Source organism: Esox lucius, chromosome 17, assembly GCF_011004845.1.
Source record: "Esox lucius isolate fEsoLuc1 chromosome 17, fEsoLuc1.pri, whole genome shotgun sequence".
Lineage (NCBI taxonomy): Eukaryota > Metazoa > Chordata > Actinopteri > Esociformes > Esocidae > Esox > Esox lucius.
The window spans coordinates 18,395,807-18,416,780 of record NC_047585.1 but is presented as its reverse complement, the minus strand read 5'-3'; the positions used below and the strand labels follow the sequence as shown (position 1 = coordinate 18,416,780).

General features: G+C 42.0%; 1 protein-coding gene across 4 annotated transcripts in view; it reads left to right on the top strand.

Annotated features, from left to right (window-relative positions):
* The first annotated feature begins 1,335 nt into the window (after window positions 1–1,335).
* LOC105017345 (nuclear receptor coactivator 3) overlaps window positions 1,336–20,974 on the top strand; it is a 34,528-nt gene continuing 14,889 nt past the window's right edge. For 3 of the 4 annotated variants that reach the window (XM_010881877.3, XM_010881876.3, XM_020055778.2), the window contains exons 1-2: window positions 1,336–1,418; window positions 14,941–14,998. The gene's annotated coding sequence lies outside the window, so the exon portion shown is untranslated. Of the gene's footprint in view, window positions 1,419–1,596; window positions 1,781–14,940; window positions 14,999–20,974 lie in introns of those variants that run through there. The other variant, XM_034287324.1, reaches the window with a different exon arrangement.

Below are 20,974 nucleotides of genomic sequence, written 5' to 3'. Positions count from 1 at the left end.
GGGTGGGACTTCTAGATTCATTGGTTGATCTTGTGTTGCCAGATGAGGGAGTTTCGAGCACAATTAGGTATTTCTAATGACACAGTGGGTAGAAAAAAAAGGTATTTGGAAGAATTGGTTTATATATATATATATATGTATATATATATATATATATATATATATAGTTGTATAGCAGAAATAGAATTTGGCCAGGTTATTAGTAGTGTCAGACGATTTTAGTCAAAACTGGAAACAGTGGGCTGATCCCCAATATTGGAGTCATGACTGAGCTATCAAGATCGATATGCAAATCAAAAAAAGGAATAGTGTTTATAAACATTTAGAAAACAAAGGCTTTTCCACTAAGCCTGTATACTGCACGGCAGTACTGTGTGCGTAGGCCTTATGACTAGCTTTAGAAAGCTATCACAGAGATTTCAATGCATATGATCTAACACATTTTTTAATTCACCACATTTCTTTATCTACCTACAATCACGGCATGTTTTAAATGTTGCTAAGCATTGCATGTGAAACAAATATCTGTAAACATGTAAACCTTCATCTATATATTAGGGATAATGATTTTTTCCCCCATTTAAAATGTCCTTTGTTGTGGTTTTTACAGATCTATACCACTGTACCTTCAGGGGAGGGACCGGGAGGGACTCTAGCATACACAGGTGTTCGCCCCATGCTTGATAGTTAATTTGCAAAGGGACCAGGGTTGCCAGATTTTATTGACAGTAAGCTGCACAATCACCCGTGGACTCCACAAAAAATCCGGTCAAACGCTATTTTTACTATACAACCTGTAAACAATCCTCACAATCTGTAAATCGACCCGCCTTAGCCCATTTTTGCCCTCACACCGTCATTAAAAATAGCCCAATTGTACCGGAAACCTCTCCATCTGGCAACACTGAAATGGGCTCCGGTCATCAAGTCTTCTGTAGGCCAAAGAAAGAACAGCAACATCGATAACCGTATGCATACCCAAAGATATGTATTGCTTAACCTTTTAAAGAAAAACGTGATCGCTTATATAAAAACGTTCCTCATGTTTCAGACGTTCAGATCAAGCCTTGCGATTCTAAACAGAATTACACATACCCAAATATTGTGAATAAAAAAGTATACGTTATATTCATGAGCTACATATGAACTATCAATGCAAGCATATAAAAAAAAAACAATAGTTATTTAATCAGGTATTTATTTCGTGTATTTGTAGTTCATACCTTTATGCTGACTGAGGAGCGAGACAACTACACTACCCATAAGGCATTTTTTCCTGTCGAAAGCTGGCTTCTTGCGCTTTGGGAGTGTTTCCCATTTAAACAAACACAGTGGTGAAGATGGCGGAGAATTAATAGGGGCAACAAAAAATAAAAAAATAAACTGCTGTAGACTACTCAATGAACGCATTGAAGCGGGTGAGTTCTGATAGTAACCGAGGTTTCTTAGAAGGTTTTGTTAGTGTTTTGTTCATAACAGTTGTAGGGTTTTAAACATGTGGCACCTTTTCCAGTTGATCTGATGTACCGCGTTACTTGGAATTGGCAGAGGTTTCAGTCGTAGCCTAAAACAACCCTAGGTTGTAGGCTAGTTCCGAACGTGTTCGTTTAAGACTGTATCTATGAAGTATTCTTTCTCCCTGGTGATGCAAACCCGGATTTATCATTTCGGATGTTTTGATTTTGCGTGGAGTTTGCTGGCGGCTTTCATGCACATCTTTGTTACAAAGTTTATCTGAGGCTTATTGAACGTTCGTAAACGACTCCATTCCAGCTCGATTGTAAGTTAACTATTTTATTTGTGCAGGGCAGGCTGCTTTGTACATATAATGTAACGCATCCATAGTGAACGTTCGCCATGAAAATGGGACAAATTTACCCAAATATTTACATGTATGTACATTTTGTATGGCCTGAATATACTGGAGGTTCCGTGTAGTTATGACAGCTACGGTACTGCAAACGAGCGTTTTCATCAATTGGCTGTTTTCTAGGCTATTTATTGTTGACGCATGGAAATAATGTTGGCAACATTGATTAACCTCAACTTAGCTTAGACTGGTGAGCAGCTACGCTTGAACTGTAGCTTATGTTTGAAAATGACAACCAACTTGATTTGGACAAGACAGCGACATTGTAGTAACCCGGGCTATTGAGAGACTACCCACATTTGCTGTTATTTATGGCTCACCCGTGGTAGGTTAAGTAGCTATCTGTGATCGTAACGGTGGAGATAATGACCCACCACTACGCCGTACAACTGAAAGGGGAGGGTTGGATACGCACGTCAGGCGCTCTTGAAGACCTCAAGTGGACAATGTCACATACACATGGAAGGGGCTACTTATCATGACACCCAAAGTCTCAAGTTCGCATACATTTTAATGTACTGTAGACATTTGGTTAGGCATGGTATCCTTTCAGCTGTGTCGTGCGAGAAACAATGTGTTCACTTATGTGCAAACACCTTATAAAACACAGCTCTCAGAGGAGGGTATAGACAATTATTTTTGAAATCTTGATGGTGTAACTCAACAGACAGTGGAGAGTGAGTCATGCTGCTTGAGGTCTAGGTGTGCAGTCAGTCTTTACTTGGGGGAAGAATACATGAATCAAAAGCATCAGTGCCGGAGATTTACATACACAGGTGGAGGAGGGACCATCTGTTTCCACTTACAAGACACTGTATGCACTTTCTGGCTTCAGAATGTTTTGGTGGGGTGATGTCCTTGAACTGTTCAATCATAGGGTTTACAGAGTGGCACAGTGGTCCAAAGGACTGCGAGTGTTCTCGCAGTACAGTTGTGTCATTACGACTCCTATTCTTATTTTGTGCACCGGGAGTCCCTGCAAAGGGTGCCCATTTTGTCAACACCTTCCCGGTTTAGGGAAAGGGATTGTTGTGATGGTTGAACTGCCAGCATGTCATGCTTTCATGACTCGTTATGGTGGGCAGGCACCTGCAAGTTTAATTGATGTTATTTGGAGGAATGCAGGTCTTCCATGTTGGTTTCAGCTTGCTGGTATAAAGAAAAAGCAGTTTGTTTTAGATTTCCAAGCACACCAGGACTAGTCCCGAACCTACGGGGCCCACACTCGAAACGGGGCCCCTGAGGAGGGGCTCTGCGTCCTACCTGACTAAACAGTGCTTTTAGTCATTAGATTTATCACTTAAGTTCACATTCAAATCAACTCTAAATTATGTTTATGGGGTGGATTCCATAAAAATGTTAAAGTATTAAAAAAATTAAGGTAGTTGTGAAAAATGTAATTGATAAACCAATCGTATTTAAGGCACAATAACAGATTTTTATGCGCCCTTTTCTCCTCAAACAACACAAGCTGTTTCGAAGGGGTTGTGAAAAAATTCAAAACCCTGTCATACACACAAGTCCAGGCTATTGACTGTTGAGGAACGCTCTTCCTGTAGTATTTGATTGATTTGACATCTCAACCTGTTATCGGTGTCTGTATGACAGACTTTCTGATGTTTTCTTGCAACCAAATGAGAATCCCCTAGACATAATACGTCCGTGCTTGTGACGTGCGTCTGGAGCAGGAACGTGGAGCAGGTGGATGTATGGAAGATGTTAGGGTTGTTGGCCTAGTGCTACGCCTCAGTCACTCAATGCATTTTGGGACTCAAGAAGTACACTCATTTCCAATGGAACTCTGCATTTGCCTTTATGGGGCATCCTTTGGATGCCACTGCATGGGTGGGCGGCTGGACACAAATGCTAGCTTAAGGTAAAGCGTTCAGGCGTTAGTTAGCGGCGGAACCTTTTGGTACAACAAGATATGCATCTACTTGTGTGCGTAGATTGCTTGATCAAACTGGTTGCGTAAGGTAACAGCTAGCGGGTGGTCTTCATGGTCCCTTCACGTTGAGATTAAGACTGTTTATTAATTATACAAGAAGGGCAGGCATTGGGCTTCACAGGGCATGTATTTTACAGGCATAAGTACCCTTACGTATTCTGCTGTGTGACTGAAACTCAGGTGCCCCAGAGAAATGTGGGATTCCACCTTTTAATCAGAAGTGTTTGGCGTTGTGTGCCTATATTTCTTTGTGTGACTCTGGACTTTTCAACTTCGGCGCACATGTGCTTCTTGTAAAAGAAGAAAAGGGGGGGGGGGCGAGAGAAGAAAAGGGAAAAACAGTCCGTAGCAGAGCCCTGTGTTTAGGGTGTTAGTATGTTTATAGGAGGGGGAACAGTGGCCACTGTGGGAAAACTACCCAATGAACTTCTGCTGCTGCTCATATTCTTTGCAAATGGAGCCCCTCTTTCCCCCCTGTCCTCTGCCTTTATCTCTCCCTTTCTTCCTCTCGCGCGCACCGTGTCAGGCTGTGTTAACAGTGAATCAATCTTCTGGGAGATTCTTTGACTGCTGTTGGGGTGAAGAAGTGACTTGGATGCATGGGCTTTGCGCTTTGTCCGTTTGCTACTGTGTTCTCCATAACTCATTAACCTATCGCTTCGTCTCACGGGACGTCTCTCTGTCGTGTCAGAGCTGTGTAGAAGATAAATCCGTGGCACTGGATACTGTTACTGCGTTTGCGCAATACTATTTTGTCGGTAGGACTTTTTTTAATCTAACAGTTGTCCTCATCCTTGCCACCTCTTAAGTCAACTCGGAGGGTATTTTTAATTTGTATTTCCCGCAGAACGAATGGGAGGGTAACCAGCAAATGTTTCATCACCTTTTGTGTGGTGAAGAGGCACTTTTTGATAACTGCCTCCACTCTCTTTGTCAAGCTGCATTTTTACTCCACTGCTGTTTGAATAGATGGCATTCTTTTAGTGTGTCGTCAGGGGTGTGTGTGTGTGTGTGTGTGTGTGTGTGTGTGTGTGTGTGTGTGTGACTGAGCCAGTATGTTAGATCAAAGGTATTTAGAGACTTTTAACTGTGTGTGCGTGCCTCTGTGCGTGGAATTAACCAGAAGAATGGTGAGGAGGGCCGTGGCTGTGGGAGGCCTCTCGATGACACACTGAGCTGAAAGGAAAGCCTGATTGTTTCCCTAATTGAAATTTGATTCCTTGGCCTTTGTACCTTTTGTTGGGGTAGAAGAGGAGTGGTGTCAAGGAGCTGGGTCTAAAGCGAAAGCCTCAAGTTATCCCTAAAACCTTGTTGTAGGTAGGCCTTTCCCTTGAGGGGTTTTAAGTTGAATGATTTCCAAGTGCAAATTTCATGCGTGTGGCTTAAATCACGCTTGGGCTAAACTAAGTTAACACAAATGTTAGTAATTTAGCTGAGTTTGTTGCGGTATTCATGTTCATGTGGCCACCGCAATCTCACGTTAATACTCAAGAAGGGCGAGTTATATATATTTTTTTAAGTTCTGGTTATTTTTGTGAAAGCTGTATTTGAAAGTTGCGTCCATGATGACAACAGACCTGCAGGACCAGCTCAAAAACTGTGTCTGTGCATGTCAGCGCGCACGTGACTCCTGAGGGGAGAGGCTTCACAAATACCACAAACAGGTTAGTTGGTTGATTCAACAAAAGAAAAAAGTCTGCACCCTCTTCTGAATTGGGGGGGGGGGGGTAGCCCAAGATAGACTTGAGTGGAGGGTTCTGTTCAGGATTGCTAATGAAATATTCAGGACGTGCTTCTCAGATGGAGAGTTAAAGACCGGATGAGTAGGAACTGTACAGCAACAAAAATATGCACAATTTACCCCTTCAATTGAAGCTACCAAGTCCGGTCTCTGTCACTTCATGCAATGTACATGTACTAGTATGACTTGGTGTTGGTTCACCCCACCCCCACCTATTCACCTCTTATTCAACTCTGAGGTAATATCCAAATGCAGGGGTAATTCTGCCACATGTGAGCCTGCGCCCCTTATGAAAGCCAAACGTGCAGCCTGAAGCAATCATTGCACCCAAGTCCCAATTTATAACAAGCAAGGTTTTGGAACAGTTAGTTCTCTGTAGTCACTGCTGGTTGGGTGATGGAAGGAATGGCTTATTTCAGAAGGGGGTGGGGTCTCTTCCACCAGTTTTTTACTCTCTCTTCCCTGGCTGAAGAATGCTCATAAAACTGCTTCACCTGAACAGGCCAATAGGAGGGTTAGCCTGCCCTGGTTTTGTTACCATTGTAAAATGTTAGCAAAACTATTTGTGTTTTGTTTAGAACCCCCTTTTATAAAGTTGGGAGAGAAAGGAAAAAAAAGTTGGTTTGTGCGATAAACGTTACCAGATGCTTTCTCCGGCAGTCAGGCAGGCAGGCATGTGGTGAGGAGAGAGCGTGTCAGTTTTGGATGAACTTCTCAACTGCAACACAGCCACCTTGCTTTCATGGTGCCCGCCCCCGTCCCACTTGGTTTACCCCCTTCCTGTCCTTCCTCCTCCCCGCCACAGAAGTCTTGAGTGACACAGAATTCTCCCCTGAACTGAAAAGGCCCCTGCTATTCTGGGTCCGTCACCGAGCAGACGTCAGATTTAGTACACTGTCAACACCCGTGCAAAATGTGTTGGAGTTTACATTTACCTTCTCGTGAATAGTCTTTAATAAATTAAGGTCGACCTGTGCCAATGGGGGGAATTGTTCTGTTTTATACATCTTATCATCCTTGTCTTTTCTGCTTGTTACCGTGTTGTTGATCTTGTTCGTGGGTTTTGTCATTAAGGCAGCATCACATCCGAAGGATGCTTTCTGATAAGCTGTCAATTCTTGTTTTATTAGCGGGGCAGCACTGCTGTCATTTTCACCACAGACTCTGAGCAACGGGGTCAAATACAGTAGCTAAAACCCATTGGTCTTATTTACACTGCAATAGTTTCATTTCAGTGAACAACAGTTGTTGCCAGAATTGTCAACGGTACGGTAAACAGGTGAAAATGGCAATTGTTGTCCGCCTCCTTCCGAGGTAATGTGCGGGGTGGGTGCAGTGTTAGTTACCAGGTGAACAAGATTGTGAGAGTTTAGATGCCTTTCAGGTCAGGGGTTTAGCCACGTTGCTATACACGTGTGTTTTGCCTTATGGCACATCCATAATTTCTCATTGCTAATCTGAATCAAAAATGTTATTTACATTATTGTGTTAATTCAAATTATATTGTGTTCACAACAATTGATGTCGTCTAAATAGGCTCTTAGTTGTTTTTCAAATTGAGTATATTTGGTTTTGATTTTAGTCTCTGCGTTTATGCACCTCCTCAGTTGTTGTTGGGCTGTACCAGGAGTCAGGACTGCCATAGCTTTGACAGGGTCCTGTGCTCAGAAGAGGCTAATGGTTAAGATGGGTGCAGATAGAGAGCCAATTGCAGAGGAATGAAATACTGTCTGGTCAGAATATGAAGCTTTTCTTTAACTCTTCAGAGACGGCAACAAACAAGGAGGGTCTGCCTTGATGATTTATATTACCAGATGAAACACCAGCAACACATGGACACACATTCCAACCTTTACCCAGGTTAAAGGTTATGTTAAGTCCAAGCCAATTTTATTTTGACAATTTCACTAGTTTAAATAGGTGTTGAAAACCAAATGTTCCTTAGCTGCCACCTATTCTGCCATAGTTGAATAAGCTTTAACAGACCACCAGGGGAAAGAGTTTACAATGCTGTGCTTTTGTAGCTTTGTGCTAAAACGGAGAATCAAGCGGCTGGAAGGTGGATGTTATACTTGGATTTGTTCTTTGTTCTCTGAGAGCTCTGATTTGCATTAATAACTGTGATTGGTGGATTACATAGCAGATGGATCCGACCATGAAAAACCAAACCAGTTCAGTGTCAGAGATGGCAGCCTCATTGGGTGGGTTGATCTTTTCATTTTGTTGTTCTCTCTTAAGCCCATACCCCTCCTTTAAAACACTTTGGCCCTTGTGGTCCCTTTACCCACCCTGTCCCTTGTTAGTCATCTAAACACACTTAATGGCTTTGCCCTATATCTGGGCCACATGCTATGCTAGGTCCAGCACTGGACTTCAGATACCAAGTGAGGGAGTGTGACTAAGAGCATGTTTACACTGCAGTAAATGTCCTGATGATACATTTATTTCAGTAACATTTACATAATTTATGGGAAATACTTTTTTCTGTCCACACTTTATAACGAGGACCTCAGAGGGACTTGATAAGGCGAAACACAAGCGTATCCAGTGCTGGATGGACTGCAAACTCACTGACTGTGTTGTCTAACTGGTAACTAACATGCCACTCCCCATTGAATAAGTGCTTTTTCTATTGAAAGGGCCAGTGTTTTGTTTTGTTGCTTCCCAGATCAAATGTTTTTTTTTCTTCTGATTAAGAACAAATCTGATCAATTTGATCAAGTTTACCACTGAAGACAAATCAGTCTAATTTGAAAGCGACTGCAGTGTGTTCCGTTCTCTCCAGAAATGCTCTTTTCTTTTCCCATGTAAAGGTCTTGAAGTAATGAAACTGGAGTGAAAAAGAAAAGTAGTAGTTAAAAAAAGGGGGATAGTGGTGGAACTGGCATCAGACCTTTTGAGGATAATTCTTTGCTGGGGTCACAGTTCAACTACTACAATCTGGCCCTGTGATTGGCTCAGGGAAGGTGAAATTAAAACCACTCTAAACTTTTGACCCTTCAGGAGCTACGCAGGAACGCCCAGCTCTGGCCTGGAACAGAGCCTGCTCTCTTCCTGTGTTTACTCCACAGATCTAGAGGGGGGAGTGGGGGGTGAGGGAATGAGGGGCACATCGGCAGCGCAGCGTGTGCTGCGGTCTGAAATGAATGTCTCAGCTGAACGACACAGTGAACACCGCTGACTTCTCCTGGCTGGCGGGCCAACGCCGTTAGCACTCCTCTCTCCGTCATCACAAGCCCCTCTCTCCATAGCCCCTACAATAAGAGGCAAACAAAAATGCTGGTGTATTATTTCAATAGTAGTCTAAGAACATGCTGGTGTGTTACTCCAATAGGCAGAATGGGGGCAGAGCGGGCTCGACTGTGCTGTCAGATAAAAGGCTCTGTGGTCATTGATTAATGAACTCATTAGCATAATATTAGCCCTGTGTGATCACAGACACATTTGTTTAACCCTGGCTGGTTTTTTCTGTTGGTGGCCTGGAGTTGTTTTTCCGGGATGGTAGGGGGTTAATAGCAGAACTAAAACAGTCCATGACTGCATTAATGCCATACTGTTGTTAATGTAGGGGATTACTACTTACGTGTGTGTGTGTGTGTGTGTGTGTGTGTGTGTCCCATCTCTCTCGTTGTCTCTGTTTATTTTAATGATGGATCGCAGTGTCTTCCCTTCTAACACATATACGCACAGCTGAATCTGCCATCTCTTGGTCTTTACCTTCATTTAAGTCCCTCTGCTTTTCCTCCACTCTGCAGTTTTGTGTGGGGAAAATGAAAGCTGTAGATGATGTGTTGTGCTGCTGTGGCTCTGTGGAGAAGGATGGAGGAGAATAGTGCCTTCTTAAAGGGATGGTTTGCAAAAGTTGACAGTTAAGCCCTTCTTCTACTTTCCCCGGGTCCGATGAACAGGTGGATAATGACGTTGTGCCTGCATGCAGTTTGATGGACGTTGGGAAGTTTCGCAACCAAATGGTAACTAGCATTAGTACAGTAAATGAATTTGCAGGGACAGTTCACATGCTTTAAGCCTTGTTTTAAGCCTGTGTGCTAACGCTAGTTAGCGATTTCTGATATCAGCTAGCAACTTCCTTTAAATTGCACAGAGACATTCAAGTGGTATCTCCACGTTTGCATTACTTTGGGGAAGTAGATAAAGGGGGTCCTTGCCAAAATCCATAGCTATCCCTTTAAGAGTAGAATATACAGTGCTGTGAATGTCTTCTCTCTGCTTTGAGGTACCTGCTCTGCTATGCCTTTTTCTGTGTTTCTCTTCTTCTGCACTGCAGCACCAACCAATCCTCAATTCCCTCTCTAATGTTCATGTATAGACAGTGTTCAGACACTTCACACCTCTCAAGAACACGGCAGACAGGCAGGCAGGCTGACTGACAGACAGACAGGCAGGCAGGCAGAGAAGACACCTCATCAGAACACAGCAGCGATACAGACAGAGAAGACACTCGCACTTCTTAAGTACACAGCAGACAGACAGCCATCCAGGCAGGCAGACAGAGAAGACACTCACACCTCTTCAGAACGCAGCAGACAGACAGCCATCCAGGCAGACAGACAGGCAGAGAAGACACTCGCACCTCTTCAGAACTCAGCAGACAGACAGGCAGGGAAGACACTCGCACCTCTTCAGAACTCAGCAGACAGACAGGTAGAGTGGCAGAAAGACAGACAGGACACATCAGACCACTCCCCGTGGGTCCTATCCAGTTATGTTGCTTGTATTCATAGTTGAATATCCCTTTACAGTGGCACTACTGAATAAGCCCATGGACTCCAATGGTTTTTTACTTGCCAGAGTGTTTTTGTTACTGTATGTAGTAGTCAACATTTAACTGGTACAGGGGATGTATTTGTCCAATTTCTGAGCCTACATCTTAAGTCCTTGTCTCCTTTTTCTGTCTCCTCGTCTGTCTGTGTGGAGACTGTGATAGGCTGATTTGCTGTGTGCTGTTTCTCTATGAAACTGTGTGTGAAATAGCTCCTGCTGTCTTCTGTCCTGGTGAGGCTCTGGCCTTTTCAGGATGCCTCTTTGAGAGGATGTAAAAGCTGCATATCTTTTTTTTCTCAGCTATAGCTGCTTGGCTGTGGAAATGGGGAGGTGTGTGGCTAACTGCAGTACCGGTCTTGTTCCTCTCTAGGTGTCTTCCTAATTTCTGACCTATTAGGGAGTTACTGCCAGATTGGATTTGAGGGTCTGAATAAGGAATGACACATTGATATATTTACAGTGCTGGCATGGACAGGGGAGAGAGCAGTCAGATCCAACTCCAGACAGTCCTGTCCTGAAGTGCAGACAGAGAGAAGCAGGAGTTACTGTTTTCCCCTTGTTTCCCCCGCATGCTTTTCTTGAGTCAGGTCTTGGCTGGAATTCAGAGCCAGTGTGCTTTGGAACGGATAATAGAGGCTTTCTTAGAGTTTAACAGCTTAACATTTTAGAAGTCGGCACATGTACACACATGCTTGGCACATGTCTGCCTCTCTGCACTTCAGTCCCACTCCGCATCATATTTCTTCCAGGGTTTTTTCCTCCTTCTTCCCTTCCCTGGTCTGTTTTCATGGGAACCGCTTGTTTTCACGAATAGATGAAACGGGTTGTTGTTAGTATTCTGTAGGGAATTCGGTCATATTGACATGGCTCTGAACGCAAGGCACAAATGAGCTGTTGGCGTGTCCACGTCTTCGATTTCTGTAGTGAATGGGTGTGACACTGGGCTGATGTGGGAGAAGTGCCATGGTGTTGTGAACAGTGGCTGTTGTACCCGTTGTCTTCCCAAAGTGGCAGATTTAAGTGGGCTTCTGGGGTGAAGGTGGGGCTGGTATTTGTAGAAAAACAGGAAGTAATTCTGTCCTTGTTTCCTTTTGCACTTGATGTCCCAAACTCCAGAAGATGCCTTTTTTGTTTCTTTATGACTCTGTGTGTGAGTGAAGCTCAAGGAGAGCGTGTGTGTAGAGGAAGCTGAATGAGGGAGAGTAGTTAAATCATTGAATGAAGGGTAATTTGACCAAATGGTTTTACCATACAGTATCTTCCACTGCTTTATATTTGAGGACAACACAGTTCACACTGTAAAGATGCAATTATCAGTAGGCGATAGTGTGTTTGTAAATGGAAATGGAATTTCCCCTTTTTGTGGGAAATTCAACCTGAGCATGTAGCTGTAAACGGTTTATAGGTAATTACCAATGGTAAACTAAGACCAAAATATTTTAAAAAATAATTTTCTTGAACTGAAATGTCAGATACGATAGATTTGTGGAAAGTGGAAATAGAAATGTTTCCCTCCCACACTTAACATTAGATAAAAGCACTTGGATCAAGTACATTTGTAAAATAAGTTCAGTGAAAACAATAACACAATGTGAAGGTGTTTTACTCTGGATTACTATACAGAGATAATCGGTTACTTTCATAACGTAGTTATTTATAGAATTGCACCACCCAAGTAGCTGCGTCCCAAAAGCCATTTTTACCCAAATGATTGAAACTGAAACTAAACTTTATAAAAAAATGTATATGGAAATAACTAAAATGTACTAGAACATTTTGGTAACTAACTAAAACTTAACTGAATTTGAAAATGTAGAATTTAGAAATCCATCCGTACATGCAGTGTTTCACCATGGTTTATAATGTGATCCATTGCTTTTGCTGTTATTTTTACACTTTTTCAATGATATCTACTCCCCTAACACAGTGAATGGATTTAACATGCTCTGTGAAGCACTTTCCTTTTCTATGGTAAACAGTTGTGATTAAATAAAGTGTATTTGGCCTTTAGGCTACTCTCATAATTAATCACTAAAGTATCATGTATTTGTGCTTATGCAGTTACCAAGCCTGAAGCCTAAAGAACAAGCCACAACAAAGTATTGATGCACTGTGCTTAGGAAAAACTCCTTGGTAGGGTAGCAACCTAAGATTTATAATAAATACACCTAAATAACACATACACTTTTTAAAAATGTAGGTAAACCAAATTTAAATCGGAAGGATTTAGGTCCATGGTTTGTAGTCCATGGATTGTACATCAACGTTAGGGAAGATCATTAAGTAATCCTTGACTGTAGAAAATATGAGATGCTTTGCTTTCAAAGTGTCCCACAAATGGAGTGCAATGCGGATCCTTGCTTGTCAAAATGACTGTTAAATAAAGCTATCTGACGTGATAAATAGCACAATATGACACAATCCTTAAATCACTGAAGAGCAACTGCAGTCAATTCCAATTTTCGTTGTAATGATTTTGAGTGGCTATATTCTCTCATTGCTGATTGGTCAATACGCTTATTTGACATGTCGGTGTTATTTTACACTCAAAGAGTGGACGTCGCTGTGGTTATGGACGTAAATCCAGTTCTATGGAAGCTGCAAGGCAATCAATGGGCCTTTTCAATGAGGGATATGCCATGGACCAGTTGGCCTTCCTCCACAGACCGGCAGCGGTCCGTGGACTGGGGGTTTCAGATACTTTGCCTTAGACTAGTGTCATTCCTGCTCCTGATGGTGACCCCACACTCGTTCACCCAGCCTCTGTTCAAGCACTGAATAGTGTAGGAATGGCTGTGCCATCTAAATTGCTTTTGTTAATCATTTTTACAGCTTGTATAAGCTGTTTGACTGAAAGTTAGTATATTGTGAGTGTACTTTGTCCGAAGATTGGGTTTGAATGCCTTTAATAACAACAAAAAAAGGTTTGTAATAAGATTTGTCTGACTCTGCAATTTAAATGATGGAGTGTGGGACATCTGTTAAGATTCCACTAAATGTGGCCTACTACAGACATATAAAATCTTTTAATATTAATATTTTTTCCCCACCAAGTAAGTTTTGGCTGAGTGTGTTTTGTCTCAGACATTGGTATCACCCATGGTCTGTCCATAGTGTGTGCGTATGTGCGTGTGTGAGCTTTGTTTTGGGTGGGACATGTTTGTTATTTAGCCTGCATCTCACAGAGCTCAGATTACAGGCTTTATTTCAGCCTCTGCTGGAATGTCCTCTCTATTCTGGTCCTGCCTGAGTGACACTGCAGCCCTGGAGCTCAGCCCAGCACAGTCTTCCTCCCCTCTCTTCCTCTTTCTCCGTTTTACAGCACCTCCCCCATCGTATTCAGCTGCTTTCTCCTTTTGTATAAAAATATGTGCCCTATCCTATTCTCTACATGTCATTCTAACGTCATCATGTCTGCTGCCGTATGCTGTGCCCCTCGTCAGGCTTGTATTACCAGCTTATATTAACCGACTTGTCTGTCCACCTGAATTCATGACTAGAAGTGGAATGCCAACAATGTATGTATTGAGGCACTTGACACAACGTCCCCTAACGTCTGTTTTATGTTCCATTATTTTCTTTGTGCTTTTAATTATTCAACGGCACCTTGAAGCTCAGCTGATGGTCAGTGGGAATCCTTTTGGATGGGGGTCAGTAAAGTGTGTGGAAGATCCCATAGGGATCCTTTTGGATGGGGTCTGTGAGCTGTGTGGAAGATCCCATAGGAATTGTTTTGGAAGGGGTCTGTGATGTTTGCTGACGTTCCCCTCAAAATCCATTTAGATGGGGTCTGTATGAGCTGTGTGGAAGGTCCCATAGAAATCCTGTTGGATGGTGTCTGTGATGTTTGCTGAAGATCACATCAAAATCAATTTAGATGGGGTCTGTATGAGCTGTGTGGAAGGTCCCATAGAAATCCTATTGGATGGTGTCTGTGATGTTTGCTGAAGATCACATCAAAATCCATTTGATGATTTTGATGGGATGAATAATGCAGGTAAGCCCTGCAAAAGGACATGGGATGATGTGGAAATGAAGTGACTGGGTCACCAAGGAAACGGACAAGGGATGAGCCACGATGTAGGGGATTCAGACAGCCACCTGTGTGTTTTAAATGACCAGATGGAGCCAAAAGGGACCTATACAGAATGTATGTAAATGGGGTGGACGGGTGGCCACATATCCAGGAAGAGGAAGTTGTGACGCAGGGGAGAGTGAGAGAGGATGCAAACAGGATGCTATCTTCTGTGGCTTCCTGTTTCTTTTTAGAATTAATGTTCCCATGAATTTTAACAAATATTAAAATATTCCCCGGAAGTGGAGACCTGGGTTTAGTTGATCCTGTATCAGCCACCTGGATCACTGGAAGTTGGAGTGTATTCCCATAACAGCCTGCAATTTGTAAACTTTCAGTTAACGTGGCCAAGTGAAAACTGTGGTTCCTTTTGAGGTTACACATTTTTGGAACAGCACATATTCCCACCAACTGTTATCATGTCACCGTCTTCCAAACTCGCAGCAATGTCCTGGTCCCAGTTTCTCATGTGATTCAGACCGATCCATGTGTATTATTAAATGGCCTCTTCTCTGTTGTTACAGGGTGTGCTGAGATATTGAGGCCAGAGGCTCTGAATGGATTCCACACAATCAGGTGAAGGTGAGTAGATCAGTGGACTTTACGCTGTACTTTAATCTGCATATTTTTATTCATTTCCATCTCTAAAAGTTGAATGCACCATGATGGCTTATTTCATTGTAAAGAGACACAGGAGTACCAATGTGTGAAGTTCTTTAGGATCATGTTGGGTTTTGGGTCAAAGCTAACAGTATATTTTAAGAAATTGAGGCTTGAAGGCCTATATATATATTCATACCAATGTCCATTCTTAATGTACGGAATAAGCTAAGGGATACTGTAGATTTTTGGCCAAAAGGGAGTGTTGTATTAGCAAACCACAGTTGGGTCACGTGCTACTATCTTTCCCTGCACTGGCTGTTACATACAGCTCATACGTTTACTTTCTCTTTCTGTCTCACTGTGGTTAAATGAAGTATCCGTGAAACAGTCTGGATAACTCCTTCAGTTAATGTGACCTCTCTTGCCTCTTACTGACAACTTCCCATAAACTCCCTCTCTCTCAGTTTTGTGAAACCAAATGCAGATTATTCTTTTTTTATGATGTCCAGACCCTGGGGTGATTTTTAAATTTTTTTGTAGGTCAGCTTTATTTTTTGGTAGCTACAAATGCCGTCCATAAGAATTAGTACAGTGAAAAAATATTTGTTCTGGCTCTGTACTCCAGCCCAGAGCTCGAGGATTTGGATTTGAATTGAAACAATTACTACATTTCTTTAAATTTTATTTAATGGTATTTGCATCAATTAACAATTAACTGTGTATGAATTAGACCCCTCATTTTTATACATAGACCTCTCATTTTTATACATAGACCCCTCATTTTTATACGTGGACCTCTCAAATATAATTGGACAATTGGCTGCTCATCTGTTTCTTTCAGATGTTTGTCGTTGCACCAAAGGTTTAGACGTAGAGCTAACCAAAGGTTTAGACGTAGAGCTAACCAAAGGTTTAGACGTAGAGCTAACCAAAGGTTTAGACGTAGAGCTAACCAAAGGTTTAGACGTAGAGCTAACCAAAGGTTTAGACGTAGAGCTAACCAAAGGTTTAGACGTAGAGCTAACCAAAGGTTTAGACGTAGAGCTAACCAAAGGTTTAGACGTAGAGCTAACCAAAGGTTTAGACGTAGAGCTAACCAAAGGTTTAGACGTAGAGCTAACCAAAGGTTTAGACGTAGAGCTAACCAAAGGTTTAGACGTAGAGCTAACCAAAGGTTTAGACGTAATTCTAGATGTAGCATTTGCTTTTGGAGTAGGTTGCAGTTTTCTCTGAATATGAGGATTAAAGTGTCTCTGCTAGTAAAGCAGGCCATCATTTGACAAATCATTAGACAAAATCTGAATGAATTGATCAGAGACCTAGCCAAAATATTAGCTGTGTCAAAATCAACTGTTTAGTAAATCGCTAAGAGGCAGGAATGCATTGTTGAGCTTAGCAATAGCAAACAACCTAGTGGACAATGGAAGAGCATTGTAGCAGACTACTGAAGAATGCTTTTGGTTTCAGAGTGTCAAACAGATCAAGAAAACTCTTCAGGATGCAGGCATAGATACACTCACCTAAAGGATTATTAGGAACACCATACTAATACTGTGTTTGACCCCCTTTCGCCTTCAGAACTGCCTTAATTCTATGTGGATTCAACAAGGTGCTGAAAGCATTCTTTAGAAATGTCAGCCCATATTGATAGGATAGCATCTTTCAGTTGATGGAGATTTGTGGGATGCACATCCAGGGCATGAAGCTCCCGTTCCACCACATCCCAAAGATGCTCTATTGGGTTGAGGTCTGATGACTGTGAGGGCCATTTCAGTACAGTGAAATCATTGTCATGTTCAAGAAACCAATTTGAAATGATTCGAGCTTTGTGACATGGTGCATTATTCTGCTGGAAGTAGCCATCAGAGGATTGGTACATGGTGGTCATAAAGGGATGGACATGTCAGAAACAATGCTCAGGTAGGCCGTGGCATTTAAACGATGCCCAATTGGCACTAAGGGGCCTAAAGTGTGCCAAGACAACATCCCCCACACCATTACACCACCACCACCAGCCTGCACAGTGGTAACAAGGCATGATGGATCCATGTTCTCATTCTGTTTACACCAAATTCTACCATCTGAATGTCTCAACAGAAATCGAGACTCATCAGACCAGGCAACATTCTTCCTGTCTTCAACTGTCCAATTTTCTTTGTAAACCCTAGAAAATCCCAGAAACCCTAGAAAATCCCAGTAACTGAGCAGATTGTGAAATACTCAGACCGGCCCGTCTGGCACCAACAACCATGCCACGCTCAAAATTGCTTAAATCACCTTTCTTTCCCATTCTGACATTCAGTTTGGAGTTAAGGAGATTGTCTTGACCATGACCACACCCCTAAATGCATTGAAGCAACTGCCATGTGATTGGTTGATTAGATAATTGCATTAATGAGAAATTGAACAGGTGTTCCTAATAATCCTTTAGGTGAGTGTATGTCCAAGAGTAACATCAAGAGAAGACTAGACTAGAGGGCTTGCCACAATATACAAGCAACTGGTAAGCCTCAGGAAGACAGTGGCTTGGTTGCAGTGTGCATAAAAACCTGTAGAGATCTAGAACATTCTGATGGAAAGATGAGAGAACTTAACCTGCACCAGAGGGATGGAGTTGTGGAGAAAGAAAACATCTGCCCATGAGCTAAAAGCTTGTGTCCTTTTGTTATGACTTGTACTTTTCAGTGCTTGTTTACAGTTTGCTACATTTTCCGAGACATATCCGAGAAGAATTGAGAAGCTATATTATTTTGTTGTGTAAGCCTGCAGATATCAATAGAGCCCCTGGAGTTTTGCGAGTGCAAAGGCAGTTGTCAAAACAGTATCAAGTTCCTGTGCAGTGCGCATGTATCTTTCCTCAAGTGACTCGCTCAGTCCTGCGCAGTACGTCTCAAGCATGCCGGAGTTAATTCATACACAGGTGTCACAGAAATAACTATGCAAATTTAGATAAGTCAATATGCCGCTTTACTTTCTTGCTCGTACTGTAAGCCCTAAGACTGCCGCAGGATTTGGCTCACTTGACTTCATTGATGGTGACCGCTGACTGCCGCAACGGGATGAATTCTGAAGTGCACTGAAAAATCTGCTCCGGTCCAATCGTATTCCATAAAACCCAACGGACCGTACTTGACCTAATGACCCCTAACATACTGCTAGAGCAACGAAAGAGATTTTCTGGGCTTAACATTCACCCAACCTGAATACAAGTGAGCATGTTTTTTACTTGCCGAAGACAACTGAAGGCGAAAGTGTCTGAAACAAACAGGAATTGCAGATTGCTGCAGTACAGGACTTTCAGAGTATCGCCAGGGAAGATACGCGGTGTCTTGTGATGTCAATGAGTTACCAACTTCAGACAGTCATAGAATCCATAGGATTTGGTCTTTTCATAATCTACCAAGTAAACATGTGCGCGCACACACACACACAGTAGTGTTTTAGAATATTGGATATTGATTGTTGAATTCTGAGCAAAGCTCAAGCTGTCAATATGTTCAAATGAATAGACAACATGTACCAGAGTCGAGTTGGTTGGAAATGTGTGGGGAGGTGCGCTTTGGATTCCGATCAGGGACCCAGGACGAGTTTCAGGGTATCCATTTTGTTTCATGAAAAAAATGAATGTCAAGGTGTTTTCATAGTTGACACCCCATTTCTTTTTGTACACATTTCAAATTATAATTCAAAGCAGAAATGTCTTTTGCAAAACTGGTCACATTTAAAAGCGTGGGAGATTGTAGTTACATTCTCTTACCAAATATTGCATTAGCACAGGTCTACGTGTGAATGATTTTGTCAAATGTTCAGTGTAATGGTTGAGAGACGTTGCAATACCTTTGACCATCTAAAATGTTTGACAGCCGCCATCAAAGGTGACATTTGTTTTATCTGAAGTTGACGTGCTGCCTTATGCTTGTTTTCTACTTCTCTGTAGATGAATGTTGATGGCTACCATATGGTAACCGAGGCTTGCAGAGGACCTTTCATACGCACCTCCCAGTTCTTAACCACACGTTGTGCAAACGCGGATTGGAGAAGTCCATATCGTAGTAAATGATGATAAAACATGAAAAGCTGGACACCATTAAACTGATGAGACAACCAAAGCATGAAAAGCTATATTCTTTGTCAATGCATTAACTAACTTTCCACCTATCAATTTTTCTACACACTACAATTCAATGAGCAGCAATTATATCTCCTTTTTTTACAACTTTTTGCTGGTTCCGTTTCTTCTTTGTTTTGTGTAGATTCTGGCTTAATAAATATGACACTGCCCTCTGGTGCATGCGTTAGTTTTACGTGCAAGTATATTGGCAAGCACCTATGCAAACTTTGAATGTGTCTTCGAGTGCAATTGCCAAAACCACCAAGGCCTGTGATGAAGGTGGATCTCATAAGGAGCGTCAAGAGTTCCCTCTGCAGTAGAGTATGTGTGACCAGGAAGTGGCGCATTAGAGTTACCATCCTAAACAATCGGCAATGAACTGCATTGTGGCCCAAATAATTGCTTCATGGGGTTCAAGTAACACAACATCAACTGCTCAACAGAGACTGCATGAATATGGCCTTTATGGTTGAATTGCTGCAAAGAAACCACTCTTGAAGGACACCAATGACAAGAGATTACTCTCTAAAGTAGTCACCATTTCAATGCACTCTTATGACTGAAAAGAGACTAATCAGTATACAGGGTGATTATTATGACTATTAAATTATTTTGGCCTTTCTAGTTTTGCCTTTGTGAAATGAGTTGCACGCTTGTAGTTTTGTTTGTAACAGAACCCTTCATCTCTGCTACCACATAGTTACTGTTGCTGTTCACACATTCCAGGAACAGCCGTTTATAAATCACTATCTGGGTAAGGTGGGCATAATGTAAAAGCTTGTGCTATTGCCAACAAGACAAGCTGGAGTATAAAATATGATCTTAGGCTTCTTAGAGAGAGAGACTCATTTGTGTGCAGAGATATGTGTAAATATTACTGAGAAGAGTGCATGTTGTGTGGTGAATTCTATTCAAAATAGACAAACATAAGATCATTAATTTCATCCATTTGGAACAACCCAGGGAATGACACTGTTTTGTATCTCTACATCAAATTGTCTTCCCAAATGCTGACACTATATATGACGTGAATATAAATATGTGAAGTGGCCATTTGGCTTGCTTGCTGGACAAATGTAGTATTTACTATAATCCCCAAGGCCGCATCTTTCACTGAGTGATCTGAATTTAGTGTTTCCCTCAATCTGACAAAAATAGTCAGAATATGCCCAATTACAGCCAGTGATGGAGGCTCCTTTTTACGTGCAGTATTCAATTTCAAACCACTAGTGGATTGTTCGTTCATAGACCGTTGGTTGGCCAAGATGTTAGGTGTAAGCTTTTTGAGGTGTTGGCAACTGTGGTGACATACAGTAAATATTTTATTAACATTTATGTCCATCTCCATTGTAGTCTACTGGAAAACCTAAATGCTGCCAAATTGGAGATTAAAACAAAGCTGTATATTTCTGCAATTTTGGTTAATCAATGCCGATTGGTCACACGTGCATTATTTTAACTCCAATGGTTGCAAGTTTTAATACGAGCAGAGGCAAAAAAAACATTCCACCTATCCTTAACCTTAGCCTTAACCCCAGTACTTTGATACCTAGCCTTAACCCCAGTACTTTGAAACCTAGCCTTAACCCCAGTACTTTGAAACCTAGCCTTAACCCCAGTACTTTGAAACCTAGCCTTAACCCCAGTACTTTGAAACCTAGCCTTAACCCCAGTACTTTGAAACCTAGCCTTAACCCCAGTACTTTGAAACCTAGCCTTAACCCCAGTACTTTGAAACCTAGCCTAAACCCCAGTACTTTGAAACCTAACCTGAACCCCAGTACTTTGAAACCTAACCTGAACCCTAACCTTAAATGTATTTTGTTACATGTCATACGTTTGTG